Raw genomic sequence first — 15,184 nt, 5'->3', positions numbered from 1 at the left:
ATCGTACTTGTTGGGTACCTGAGGGAGGGAGGTAGGAGGGGGGTTCAGGATTGGGAACACGTGTCTACCCGTGGCGGATTCATGTTGATGTATGGCAAAACCAATACAATACAATATTGTAAAGTAATTAGCCTCCAATTAAAATAAATAAATTTAAATTAAAAAAAAAACAAATTGAACTTATGAACACACTCTCAGAACAGAACTTGTTTGTATGTAGGGGATTTACTATATAATTATTTGGGAATACTATTTAGGAGGCTATATAGAGATGTTCAGAAGCTAAATGCCAGAGGTAAAACTCCAGAAGATAATGTGTTTGACTGAAGGGATTAAGAGAAGGCTGGAATATACATTCGGTTTACAGGAGATATGGCCTGATGGCCAATGACTAGTATGGCGTTCTTTGGCATGCTTAATCACAGAGGAAATGAAATTGACTAAATTATCTGTGGCAGATTAAAGATACCCATGAATTCTTTGATACACCTTCCATCTAGAGAAAGGTTTATGTTCCATCTAGAGAAAGACATCTAGCTTCCATCTAGAGAAAGCCATGTTCATTCATGCCTCCTTTCTTTGATGTTGGGTGGGCTCCACAATGTGCTGGGATTTCTGTGGCTAAGTCATTAGAAGCTTTGAAGTTCCCATCTGGGCTTCTTGGAAGGCTTACTTTGGTACACTGGAACTGCCATATAAAAAGTATGACAGTCCTACTGGAGAGATGATGTAGAAAGACTCAAAGATTACACGGAAAAGGAAGGGAGTCTGTATGATTCCAGCCTTCCAGCTGTTCCCATGTAGGTGCCAGGTTTGTGAGCAAAGACCAGTCACAGTTGCCAGCTGAATTTTACCAGCTGACCTCAGTTGATGCCACCTGATATGATGAAGACCTGCCAAACCATGCCCTGCCAGCATTTCCAAACCGTGAAGCTGTGAGTCAGAGTGGAATGGTTATTGCTGAATACCACTGCTGTTTAGGATAGTTTGGAAAAGATAACTGGAACCCACCCATAAAATGGGATGGCATGATTCATTTAATCTCTCACACAGATGTTATGTACAGCTAAGTGAACAAATATGAAGACAGGTGACAGAAATCAAAATAATTTGAAATGTACATTCATCCTTTGATTAAAATTAAGCAGGGCAGCAAATACTCTACTAGTGATTCAGTAGTGGATACCAGCGGAAAAAATTCTACTTACTGTGTTATGCAACTCAAAGGAGGGAAAAGAATGAAAACAAAATTCAGATCGCTTCCCCAGATTTAGTTGAGGACAATCACGACAGACCACTCAGCTACCAAGACTTAAATGCCAAGGTTCATTTTCTCTTAAATTGCTTTAAAAATGGCTAGAGCTGCCTAATATCAGTTATTAGTACAAAGAATAGAGCTTCTAAGCTAAATAGAACATTCTGCATTTCAGGAATGATAACAAAGCTTTACCAGGGCTTCCACCCACACACACAGAATGAACAAAAATAGAGCCTGTCTGGAAAAGTACAAGGCTTCATCTACTGGCTTGTTGACCAAAGTTCAGCTGCAATTCTGTGGACCTAAGCAAGTTAAAATAAACCCACAAATTTGGTAGTGCTTGTGGTAAAGAACCTGCCTGCTAATGCGGGAGATGTAAGAGACACGGGTTTGAATTCCTGGGTCAGGAAGATCCTCTGGATGAGGAAATGGCAGCCCACTCCAGTATTCTTGACTGGAGAATCCCATGGACAGAGGAGCCTGGTGGGATATAGCCCATGGGGTTGCAAAGAATCAGACATGACTGAAGTGATTTAGCATGCATGTGGAGCTTCAATTCATGACTCCCTTTCCTCATTAGTTGCCTACCAACATCATTTAGGATTGTTACCACTCTCAACAAATTGTTTCTGTGTTAGCATGTCCTATACCAAAGTAGACTTCAAGCTATCCAGGTCAAGAAACCAACATATTTCAGGAGTTAAGATTTGCCTTGGGAGGATAATAGTCATGTTTCCAGTATTTGGTAGCATGCCTGAGTATCTGCCTTCAAACATTTATTAGTGGAAGTTAAGTCATCAATTCAGTTCAGTTCAGTTCAGTCGCTCAGTCGTGTCCGACTCTTTGTGACCCCATGAATTATAAGTCAAACTGCTATCTAGCAGTCAGTGTAGGGTTGAGTCTGCAACTCCATATGTAAGTGGTCACATGTTCAGCCTAGAGAAGTTTAATTCATCACCTCAATATCACCATCAAAAAGAAGATAAGAACATTTATAACCACCACTTCCTACATTTGTTGAAAAGTCCATGCCTCTAATTCTGCCTCCTTTTTCAAATCCACATGGTTCACAACCCTCCCATTGCTCTAAATCATGAGAAAGTGAAAGTCAAGTTGCTCAGTCATGTCCGACTCTTTGCGACCCCATGGACTGTAGTCTACCAGGCTCCTCCCTCCATGGGATTCTCCAGGCAAGAGTAGTGGTGTGGGTTGCCATTTCCTTCTCCAGGGGATCTTCCTGACCCAGGGATCGAACCCGGGTCTCCGGCATTCCAGGCAGACGCTTTAACCTCTGAGCCACCAGGGAAGCCCTGGTGAAATGAGAGGTAAATGCTAATTGATAGAGGTCTTATAATCATATTTTGGAATGTATATTAACAACTTAATTATCAAAGTTTTATCTCTAGGGTCACTTCATGAAAAAGAATGCTGATTAAAGAGAATCCTTTGCTGGTAAAAATAATCCTTTGCTGCCAGTGTAATTGACACACATGGTGAAATTCAAGTACATTGATTCCTACTGAGAGATAAAATTATGATTAAGAGAACGTTTAATGAAATGCTCTTAATTTGTCAACTAAAGCATATAAAGGATAATTAATGATATGCTAATACTCTTTCTTTTTATAGGTAGTAATACAATATTAAGACCAAAACACAGGATTTGTTGTAACTAGAATATATGATCTTTATTTCTTTTTTAGTGTTTATGATTTGGAGCTTACTGGCTGGCTCCAGTAGTCTTAAATTAATGATGAATTTTAGAACCTTGGTTTCATGATCTTAATATTCTCATGAGGTCAGAACAATCTTAACCATATCATTCGAGTTGACCCACACAATAAAGTTTTTCTAACAATGATCTGATGAAGAAAATAGTCTCTCTGTAAGGTGTAACTTTAAAGAAGCTGGTGCACTGAGACGACCCAGAGGGACGGTACGGGGAGGGAGGAGGGAGGGGGGTTCAGGATGGGGAACACGTGTATATACCTGTGGCGGATTCATGTTGATGTATGGCAAAACCAATACAATATTGTAAAGTAATTAGCCTCCAATTAAAATAAATTTATATTTTTAAAAAATTTTAAAAAATAAAGAAGCTGGGGCAGATTTAAAGAAAGACTATAAAGCCAACTTCTATATTGCAAGGATATTCTCATTGAGTAGTAGATTTTTGTTTTTAAAAAAATTTATGAAATTTTTTTATTGTGCCTTGATGACATATAGATGCTTTAGCTAAAACAAAACAAAAGGAAAAACTCAAACTGTAAGTAGATTCTATACTTGCACGTTTTTCATGCAGTAGCTCGATATTGTTATTTATAAAAAGAAAACATGCCAGCTTCAGACAACATAAAAATGGAAATAAGTTAGATGCATGGCAGCACTCCTGCAACACTGGGGCCAGTAGTACAGGCAATATATCAGCTGAAAATCATTAGGAGGTAAACCAGATGCTGATTCAGGCATCACATTTTGATACCATGTATATGATATTTGGAAAATACCAAAAATTAGGCATAGTGAATAGCAATGGCAACAGCAGATGAGTTCTTTAGCTCAACACAGAAAATATAATACAGTGGGTTGACCAAAAAGGTCATTCAGACTTTTCCCTATGATGGTATGTAGAAATCCGAATGACCTTTTTGGCCAACCCAATAAAAAGCTATATCATGAACCGCTTTCTTGTCTTTGCAGAATATATGCAGAACACAAAGCAAAATACCACTGAAAATTCTCTCTGAAATTAGGTAAATGTAAGTTATAAATAGAACGTAAGTTCTTGAAAATTCTGGGCTGTTAGCAAAGACTGCACCTTCTGTAATAACAAAGATCAATATCTCTTGAATGCTTACAATGTGCCAAGTACCTAAAAGCAACTCTTGCATAATATCTCATTTAAATTTCACAACACTTAAATGAGAGGTTGACATCATCTCATTTATTAGCTGCAGAGACAAAGGCTGGAGAGTTAAAGAACATGCTACATCTGTGGAAATTTGGCCCCAGAGCAATTCAATGACTTCTGGTCACAGAAGCTGTAAATGGCAGAGCCAGGATTGGAATTGGGCACCCTAGTGAGATCCTTCTCTTAACAACCATGGTATACTCAATCTCTCTGTATTAGACAGAGCACCTTACTACAAGGAAAGTCTGAGTAAGTCTCCAGGTAATCCATTTTTACTTGCTTTGTATCATTTACAAAAATCATTTATCCACCCTTAACTCCAGTATCTCAGCTGCAGATTGGGTATAATAGCCTTTACTTCACAGGGCACTGTGGAGATTACACGAGCATATGTGTAAAGTAACTAAGACAGCACCTAGCACATGAAAGATGTCAAATAATTATTTTCAATTTTCCTTGTATTTATATTTAGTTTATTCCTTCAAGATGTATGGAACATCTACTTCGGGCAAACACTGTGCCAAATATTAGAGATTCTGTGATGAACAAGGTAAAGGTGTTACTCTTGAGACTGAGTCTTTTGCTTGTTTTGTGGGACATAAAAGTATCTATCTCAACTACTCAGTTGTGCCATTATAATGTGAAAGGAGCACAGAAATAAGCATGGCTGAGTTCCAATACCATTTTGTTTACAGAAATAGGTGGAACCTGGATTTGGTCCATGGGCCATCATTGGCCAAGCCCTGCTCAAGACCATACAGGACATACAGGATATGATGGGAACCCAGCATGGCAGGCCACTTAACTCACTCTACGAGTATCAGAGACTTGGGTTAGAATTAAACATGAGTAGAAACAGCAAGAAGGACCTCAGGAAGAAGAAACCAGAAGGTCCAGAGATAATGATCCATTTGAAGGTGATTATGTGGAGAAGTTCAAGGGCTAGGGCAGAGTGGGTAGAAATGATGGTGAGTGGGGCAGGCTGGGCCAGCACACAAAAGGCTCTATGAAGGGGTGCAGAGGTGATGCTAATGGGAAGAGGTTGATGTTTCACCTGGACAGTGAGAGAATCAGATTGCAATTACCTGTAAAATGGCAGCACCCTCAGGGGCTGCTGAACTATAAACAATTTCTTCCACTAAATGGTCCCAGGTGGCTGAATCTGTTGTCGTTGGATTAGTTTTTCAGTTTTTCTCTCTTCTGTTGCCAAGTGTTTGTCAACCATCATTTCCGACTAATATCAGTACACTGAGGAGACTTTCTTGTAACCTAATTTGCTACTTCCAGTCTGCTATCATATTCAAAACTATTCAAATGCTTTAACTTTAAAAAATAAAAAATAAATAAATAAATTGACTGAACTTTCATAAGTAATCAGGGCAGGGATGGAGGGCTTCTGGATTCTGTTACTGCAACCTGTGTTTCCTTAGTTGGAACTGCTGAGTCAAGCAAAAGTCCCGCCATAGTGAGGGCATCTAGCTTGCTGAAATCTGAATAGCTTTTCTACTGACATATTTATCTAGCAATTTTGATCATTACCAAAAGAAAATTCTAGGCTATGCCAACAAAATAAAATACTCTACTTTGTTTCCATAACCATCAAAATCTACTCAAGGTGTCACTTCGGGTATCTCACCAGCTGCATCTCCAAGACTATTAATGACAGACAAAAGCAGTTTAAAATATTTTCTGCCTGATTACATTTGTCAATCTGGAACAGAGAATATGGTGAATGCACATTTGAAAGATGGTGGGTAGTAGGGATAAGGAACCAAATTGCTTTGATTCTGGTTAGAGTTGGATTTTTAACTTTTCAAATTGAAAACATCATAAATTTTTAATAATAAAGAATCTGTTTTATCTTCTTATTTCCACTTCCAAATTCTTTGAAGGTTCTCATAAATATCAATGGAGCTGAGTCATAGGCAATATCAAGATGAGGTATATAACTAGATTATAATTTCCTGCTAGATTCTAAATTCTAAATCTAAGTTCCTAGATTATCTTTCTATCCCCTACAGTATCTAGTATAATACCTTGTTCAATTAATTGCTGTTGAGTAGAGATAAGTAAAACAACCTTCACTGAGACCTAGTGATTAACATAGAGCTTTTCTTTTCCTTTCAATCTGAAAAAATAAAAAGAAGTTTCCATTTGCTTCCTGTGAGTCCAATAAACTGAGCAAAGCCATTTGGCAGACTGTGGCTCATTCAGTATTTATGAAATTAACTATAACCTAGCAGATTCAATCATTTTAGATGCCCTAACAATAGTCTTCACAATTGATCACCACATAATCAATTCAACCATGGAAACCAATGGCTCCAGATCAAGAAGGGGTTATTGGAAATTCACTGATATTCTGAAATGGTCTCTAAGCCCCATGGTTCTACATCTCACATCATCAAGACAAGAAAGTTGTCACAGTATAATCCTGACCTCACATCATTCTCAACTATTTTCCTGGAGTTGCCCAGGAATTTAGAAAAAAAATAGAGAAAAGGAGAAGTGATCCATTCTTCACCTTTTTTCCTGCTGAACTGAATTTTTCACATCTTTCTCTTTAGTCACTAAGACCCCAGAGCCACTTTCTTTGGCCTTTCCCTTAGCCAAGAAGAAGATCTAATACATTGGTTCTTTCCTAGACCAAAACTAGTTTACACTGAGAACACAAAGAATTTAATGAAACTCTTCTCATAAGTCAAAATACTTCTCTCTACATAGATATTTAGGGCTCAGTGTATCTTTCTAAATGTAAATATTATACAAGCTTTAAAAGACGTCTACAAACAACTATGAATTCTAAATATAGTAGTTGTTATTTTCTAGTTTAAATTATAACCACCAACTATCAAGCATGCCAAATACTCAATGTAATCAAAGAAAACGTCTTTGTATGTTATTTTCTCTTTTGACAATTTTACCAAAAAAAAAAAAAAGCCTAAAATAAAAGTCTATACATTTCAAAGTAGCTCAGATTTTAAAATCCTTTATTTTTATTTCCTCAGATTCTCTTTACAGATGCTTATACCCGATACTTGCCCTTTTCTTCAGGGGTACAAAACAAAAATAACCTGGATGGGTATTTTAGCCTTAGTATATCGGGTTATGTTAGGCTATGCTGCTGTAACAAAAACAAGTGAAAACAAAAACACCAAAATCTCAGATGCTGAGCACATAAAAGTCACTCATTTTCATCACACGGGATTAACATGGACCCTGAGGGGGTGTTCTACTGAACAGGGTCACAGAGAGACCCTGATTGATGTAAGACCCATCACAATACACACTTCCATATTCATCAAGACGGATAAAAAAGGAAATGTGCCAAGTGCATATTGTATCTTTGCCTGTGCAGAAGTGGTACCCACTTCAGTATTCAAATTTCAATGGCCAATGCAAGTCATATAGCCACGCATCATTTGAAAGAAGTATTTGTAAATAGGCTTAATGATTATCACAATTTTAGGTACACCATGAATCTAGAAATGAACCATTTACACTCTATATGTGTATATATGTACATATAAATTAAATATATATACACATTTTTCAATATTAATGTTAGAGAAAAAAGTCATTCTTAAATTCAGCATCAAAGCAAGTTTTCACTCTATTATTAGCTCTATTTTCTCTCTACTGTGCGACTTCACTTTCACTTTTCACTTGCATGCATTGGAGAAGGAAATGGCAACCCACTCCAGTATTCTTGCCTGGAGAATCCCAGGGACAGGGGAGCCTGGTGGGCTGCCATCTATGGGGTCTCACAGAGTCGGACACAACTGAAGCGACTTAGCAGCAGCAGCAGCAGAAAATCACAAAGTCATTCTTAACCCAGTGTGCATTTTATAATTTCTTTATCATGAAACAAAAAGAGAAGATGAGATTGGGGTAAAATTTACAAATCAGAAGTTTCCTATGTATCAGAGCATGAGCAGATGAATAATCCATTGAATCTTTCATTTTGGCTCACTACAACCTAAATATATCCAGTACTTGAGCAGATGGACACAGCATAATTCAATAATAATGTGAATCTCTAAAGCCAAAATGTAAATTTCTTATGCTTTAAGTTTTGAATGTATACTTTGATGTAGCTAAATATTCATTTTAAGAGATTATCTAGTTCTTAGTTACATAAGCTTATGTAAGATTATTCTCAGTGAAACTATTCTTATAATTCAAAAGGCTAACATTATAATAGGAAAAGCTTCACATAAAATAATAACACATGTAAGAATTAAAGATTTTAAAATTAAAAAAAAATAAAGTAATGAATGGAAAAAAAAATAAAGATAAACACACTTAGGTGATAAAAAAAAATACATATTCAATAAAAACAAGTTCAAAGCAATAAAAAAAAAATAATAATAATAACCCAAATAATTTTATTTCACCAAGTATCTACTGAAAGTCTACTAAGCCCCATGCTACCTGCAAGGGATCCAAAGTCAAATGAAATATGACTCTGATCTTCATAGTCTCAATACACTGAGACTCTGGTCTGATTGCCCTTTAGTGACTTTTTTCCATTGTGTGTAAAAATCTTATCTTCCTTGCACCCTCTCCTTAAAATCTTGTGAATTCAGATCTATGCAAACAGAAAGATTTGAGGAGGAGGAGGAATTGGATTGAGAAACAAAAATATAACTCCTAACTTTCCACTGATGACTAAACATATGACAGGATTCTATGGTTTTGCCATTAGGATTTCTAGAATAATTTCTACTTCCATAGTCGGTGACATACTTAATTTCTATTACATTTCCAAGTAAGCTTTTGAAAGAAGCTTCTTTTACAGCTCAGTTCCAGACTATCAATGTATTGTAAGTTGATGTTTGCAACTGTAAAGAAAATGTTGGCTTCAAACCCACTAATATCCTATTGGATGCCCTAAAGGAAACAAATCAATATCTGGCTATAGAAATCACTGCTTATGTGATTCAGTGTATTTGAAGTTACCCATTGTATTTGAAGTTACACAGAGACTTCAACGGAGAAGGCAATGGCAGCCCACTCCAGTACTCTTGCCTGGAAAATCCCATGGACGGAGGAGCCTGGTAGGCTGCAGTCCATGGGGTTGCAAAGAGTCGGACATGACTGAGAGACTTCACTTTCACTTTTCACTTTCATGCATTGGAGAAGGAAATGGCAACCCACTCCTGTGTTCTTGCCTGGAGAATCCCAGGGACAGGGAGCCTGGTGGGCTGCCGTCTATGGGGTCGCACAGAGTTGGACACGACTGAAGCGACTTAGCAGCAGCAGCAGCAGAGCCTTCAAGAACCTACTTCATGTCTGCAGGACTAGAACCGGATTTAAAGTGTCCTCGCATTGGGAAAGTAGACTTAGGAAGTACTATGGTTAGAAGGGATAGTCAAAGATGTTAATCACAAAGAGCTTACTGAACAAACCATGCTTCCAAGCAAAAAGGGCAAAAAGATATTTAAAAGTTGAAGGAATCAGTTTCATTTTTACCCTTCCCAAGGTGTGATACATATTTAAAAAGGCTTTCCTCTTCCTTTGCTGTATTTGTCCTTTGTCAAATATCATATATTTAAGTTAAAACCAAAGGTTTTATCTATCATAATGAATAATGATAATAAAAAGAGCAGGGTTGTGGGCAGTGGCCACAGGACTGAAAAGGTCAGTTTTCATTCCAATCCCAAAGAAAGGCGATGCCAAAGAATGCTCAAACTACTGCACAATTGCATCCATCTCACACGCTGGTAAAGTAATGCTTAAACTTCTCCAAGCCAGGCTTCAGCAACACATGAACTGTGAACTTCCAGATGTTCAAGCTGGTTTTAGAAAAGGCAGAGGAATCAGAGATCAAATTGCCAACAGCTGCTGGATCATGGAAAAAGCAAGAGAGTTCCAGGAAAACATCTATTTCTGCTTTATTGACTATGCCAAAGCCTTTGACTGTGTGGATCACAATAAACTGTGGAAAATTCTTCAAGAGATGCGAATACCAGACCATCTGACCTGCCTCTTGAGAAACCTATATGCAGGTCAGGAAGCAACAGTTAGAACTGGACATGGAACAACAGACTGGTTCCAAACAGGAAAAGGAGTACGTCAAGGCTGTATATTGTCACCCTGCTTATTTAACTTATATGCAGAGTACATCATGAGAAATGCTGGGTTGGAAGAAGCACAAGCTGGAATCAAGATTGCCGGGAGAAATACCTCAGATATGCACATGACACCACCCTTATGGCAGAAAGTGAAGAGGAGCTAAAAAGCCTCTTGAAAGTGAAAGAGAAGAGTTAAAAAGTTGGCTTAAAGCTCAACATTCAGAAAATGAAAATCATGGCATCTGGTCCCATCAGTTCATGGGAAATAGATGGGGAAACAGTGGAAACACTGCTCAGCTGTGACTTTTAACTTTTGTTTTTGTTTTCACTTCAGTATGCAGGCAGCTACAAATATATATCCTGTACACAGCCTGAGAAATAAAAAGAAGATGAAACCGCAGGGTTTTTTCTCAGTCCTTATACTCAAAGGAAATGGAAATGTGCTGTTTCTAGGACTTGGGAGAATGCGGTTACCTTGTGTTCATAGCATATGGTTCACTTTCATTAAGCATTTTTAAAAAATAAAATGCTAGTATTACCTCTTGCAAACTGAAAGAAAAATCTTACAAGATATCAAAGGGCTCATTTGACCCAAATAAACCTCAGGTGTCACCTTATTCCAGTCCTTGCTACACTAACGTGAAAGCTCATTATGCACTGGTAGAAATGTATTCTGAAAGGGTTCATGTTTCATGGACCATGTGGTGTATCTGTCATAGGACAGGCTGGTTACCATGGTGAAAAGTGAGCTTTTCTTTTAAAAGAAGTAACTCTGCCCTTTTGCTCATTGGTATTAGCTTCATTCTGGTTCCAATATTCTTTCAGAGATGAGAAAAAAAAAATGAAAGCAGCAGGAAATGAGGAATAAGGGGAACCATCTCAGGAAGATACCTCCATTCTTGCATTGCTTTTGGACTTAGCGAAACTCAAACAAATTACAAAGCAGATAAAGAGGGTATATATATTTTAATTGTACCACATGGTACTTAAGAAGGAGATAATTCTGAAGTGATTAAAGGTTAAAATGGCTCTAAAATTTTGAAGAATATAACGAATGACTCTGGGTGCTTATGGCTCCAAATGGAATTTAATTCAGGGATCCTCAATTCTCTCACTCACAACACCTCCTCTGCAAAACATAATTTTCTGTGGCCTCATTTACTATATTGCAATGGAATTCATAGATAATGTAACTAACCTACCTGCACACTCATTCTCTAAAAAATTTATAAGAACAAAACTGTAATACAAAAGAGATAAAAGGAAACTAATTTATATTAAATAATTTGTGTTTCCATAATGTAAATGTTCAAGCAAGATAACTGGAATGAAACAGTAGCACAGCTGCACTGAGTTGTATGGTCACCATGAATGTAGGGTCTGTAAAGTATGCCTAGTTAGCAACTCAAAAACCATGAGCAGTGTTATTACCAGTGAGGAGATCTGCAGAGATGGTGAACATCTCCTGAAAAATTCAGAGCAAAAGAAAGTACAATCATCTTTAGATTTACACTTCAGTTGTGTTCCCCCAAAATTCACTGTTTATTGAAATGGGGATTAAAAATATGTCAACAGTTAGGTCCTATGCCCAGGTAATTAGATATGCTTTCCAACTCAGCCTTCCTTATGAGGGATAGTTGGGTGCCTGGCAGAGGGCTAAGGATTCAGCCCCTACATACTAGGTGTCGACAGTGTCACATCCTGAACACACATGTTATCTCTGTAGGAAGAGGTGTCACCACCACCACCCCACCAGAGAACCACTGTTCCAACTTACATGTTAAACTGAAAGGAAAGTACTATATTGAAAAGTTAAATATACATATTTTAGAAATTTATCCATACCACAAACTTTTTTAAAAGTTTAGATATAATTGACATATTAACATTATATTCAGGGAGTACAGCATAATAATTGGATTTCACTGGTGCCTTGACTGGAATTTGTCTGCAATGCAGGAGACCGGGACAGGAGACCCGGGTTTGATCCCTGGGTTGGGAAGATTCCCTGGAGAAAGGAATGGCAACCCACTCCAGCATTCTCACTTGGAGAATTCCACGGACAGAGGAGCCTGGCGGGCTACAGTCCATGGAGTCAAAAACAGTCAGATACAGCTGAGCAACTGAGCACTTATTAACCTCACTTACAATCCAACAGTGACCATCAAGCGTGAGGATTATACAGATGCCACGAGAAATTTAAGATGAAAAATCCTTACTTTCAATGGTGATATAATCCAACTTTGTTCAGTTCAGTTCAGTTGAGTAGCTCAGTCGTGTCCGACTCTTTGCGACCCCATGAACTGCAGTACGCCAGGCCTCCCTGTCCATCACCAGCTCCCAGAGTTCACTCAAACTCATATCCATCGAGTCAGTGATGCCATTCAGCCATCTCATCCTCTGTCATCCCCTTCTCCTCCTGCCCTCAATCCCTCTCAGCATCAGAGTCTTTTCCAATGAGTCAACTCTTTGCATGAGGTGGCCAAAGTACTGGATGTTAAAGAACAGAATAAAGACATTATAACATTGACATTATAAACAAAATATACATTTTGCTTTGTAATTTACAAAAATTACCTTTACTAGGGCTTCCCTCGTAGCTCAGATGGTAAAAAATCTGCCTGCCACACAGAAGACCCTGGTTCAATCCCTGGGTTTGGAAGATCCCCTAGAGAAGGGAATGGCAACCCATGCCAGCATTCTTGCCTACACAGTTCCATGGACAGAGGAGCCTGGTGGGTTATATACAGTCCATGGGGTCGCAAGGAGTCAGACATGACTAAGTGACTAACACTCAGAATAATGATTAGATATTTGTGTATATATTGTGAAGTGATCACTACTGTAAGACTAGTTATAGTCCCCAGGGGAGTCCCTGGGGGCTCAGACTTTGAAGAATCCACCTATAATGCAGGAGACTCAGGTTTGATCCCTGGGTTGGGAAGATCTCCTGGAGAACGGAATGGCTACTCACTTCAGTATTCTTGCCTGGAAAATTCCATAGACAGAGGAGTCTGGTAGGCTATAGTCCATGGGGTCGCAAAGAGTTGGACATGACAGACACTTTCACATCATACATTGTTATGATTGTTTTCCTTATGATGAAAATTTTGAAGATCTATTCTCTTAGCAACTTTCAAATTTACAGTTCTATCATATTATTAACTACTACTCACATGTGGTAAGTCACATCACCCTTACTTATCCTACCACACATTTCTGTAACACAACAGTCTTCCCAGGACAGATCACTTCCCCACTATGCCCTCCACCTGCCTTTTGTCTGTGGAAAATCTTCAGCCTAAGAACACATTTAATCAGAGAAATGAGAAAATGCAGAATCAATGGAAAGCAGTCAAACAAGACAAAATAATAATAGTTTAGCCTTTAAGCAGAGTCAAGGATCCTCGAATTCCTCCTCAAGGGTTATAGAGATTCTGATCCACATCTTTTGAACTACCTTGTAGATACTAAAACCCCACCCATGACATCAGCTGCTCTATCTTACACAATTCTGAGAGCTGGACTCAAGGAAATGGGAACAAACTGACCTTGGAACTGAAGAGTAACTGTACTGAAAAAGTCAAAATGATGCTGATCAGACCACTGCATGCCCAATTTCAAGATGACTGTCAGACCTGAGTGTGCTGGGGTCTACACATAGCCCTGCACATTTCATTGTGCACCGCTGATTTTCCCTTTTAAAAGCTCTCACCCCCTGATCAGCAGGGGGGAGTTGGTTCTTTGGGACATGAGTCCACCTTCTCTCTGGGACTGCTGGCTTCCTCGGTAAAGCTATCTTTCCTTTTACCCAATACTTGTCTCTCAGTATTGTATTCTTGAGCAACAAGCAGTCAAAACATTGACTCAAAACAGACACTTGCTGAGACAAAAATGACAAATAAACCTTCCGAGTGGATCAAAGTGGTTTATTTGCCATCATCCATGCCATACTGTCTGAGGATATAGCATGCCATACTCATACATTCAAGGGGTCACCTAACGCTGTTGCATTTCATAATAAACTGTGGGTGCTGGCTCTGGTTGCCTGCTCAGTTTAGCTGTACCACCTTTCCAGCATTTAGTACAATCTCCTTGTTGCTATGCTTTCTTCATTTTCCCACACTGCTCCTTACTAGAGCAGTGTGCACAGTGAGTCAGTTCACACAATTAGACTACAGGTTCAGGGTCCAGCTTGGTCACTTATTAGCTATGTGACTTGGGGCATGCTTCTTAATTTGTCTGTGCCTCTGTCCCTCACTTATTAAAATGGTAAGAAAAATACACCAATCTCTTAGGCTTGTTGTGAAGACAAAGTGACTTAATCCATTCATAGGTTAGAATAGTGCCTAGGGGAGAATAAGAGCTCATTATAGTGTTGGCTATTATCATTGGTCCCAGGGTTCAAGTTAAAACGTGAATGATATTCAAGCAACTCTTTTAAAGTGAAGAATCTCAAAGAGTCTCAGAAACCTCAGGCTGGAAGAAAACTTACAAATTTAAAATCATAAACTCTAAAGTGTGTTCTTAAGAAAATTTATGAGAAAGAACGCTCATGTTTGAAAGGACCATGTTTCATGGCACCAGTTCTGTTCTAATTCAACAACCAGGAAAATGGCTTATCAGTAAGTGTGTTCCACCAAAACAGTGCACGTGGAGCAGAACATTAACTGTTTTCTTCAAATGGATGGCTGTTTGAACCCATTCTCTTTCTGGTTTTAAATGAATCATGTGAATAAAGTCAAGCCTGTCTCATATATAGATGTTCAATATAATGTAATCTTTAGCCTTATTCTCCTCATGTATTCAAGGCATTGTAACAATTCTAACAAATACAAAGCAACTTTAAAACAAAGTTTCGTTCTGTTTTGGAGTTTGCATTTTCAGTATTTCTACTAAATGCTACAAAAGTATATATAGATGTAGCAAATTTCTTTT

At 38.3% G+C, this 15,184-nt stretch overlaps 1 protein-coding gene across 1 annotated transcript in view; it reads right to left on the bottom strand.

Moving 5' to 3' along the window:
- Window positions 1-15,184, bottom strand: part of KCNB2 (potassium voltage-gated channel subfamily B member 2) — a 426,507-nt gene that overhangs the window by 383,595 nt on the left and 27,728 nt on the right. The gene's annotated exons all lie outside the window — the stretch shown is intronic.

Source organism: Capricornis sumatraensis, chromosome 11 (genome assembly GCF_032405125.1).
Source record: "Capricornis sumatraensis isolate serow.1 chromosome 11, serow.2, whole genome shotgun sequence".
Taxonomy (NCBI): Eukaryota; Metazoa; Chordata; class Mammalia; order Artiodactyla; family Bovidae; genus Capricornis; species Capricornis sumatraensis.
The sequence above is the reverse complement of the archived record's forward strand: the minus strand, read 5'-3'. Positions and strand labels throughout refer to the sequence as shown.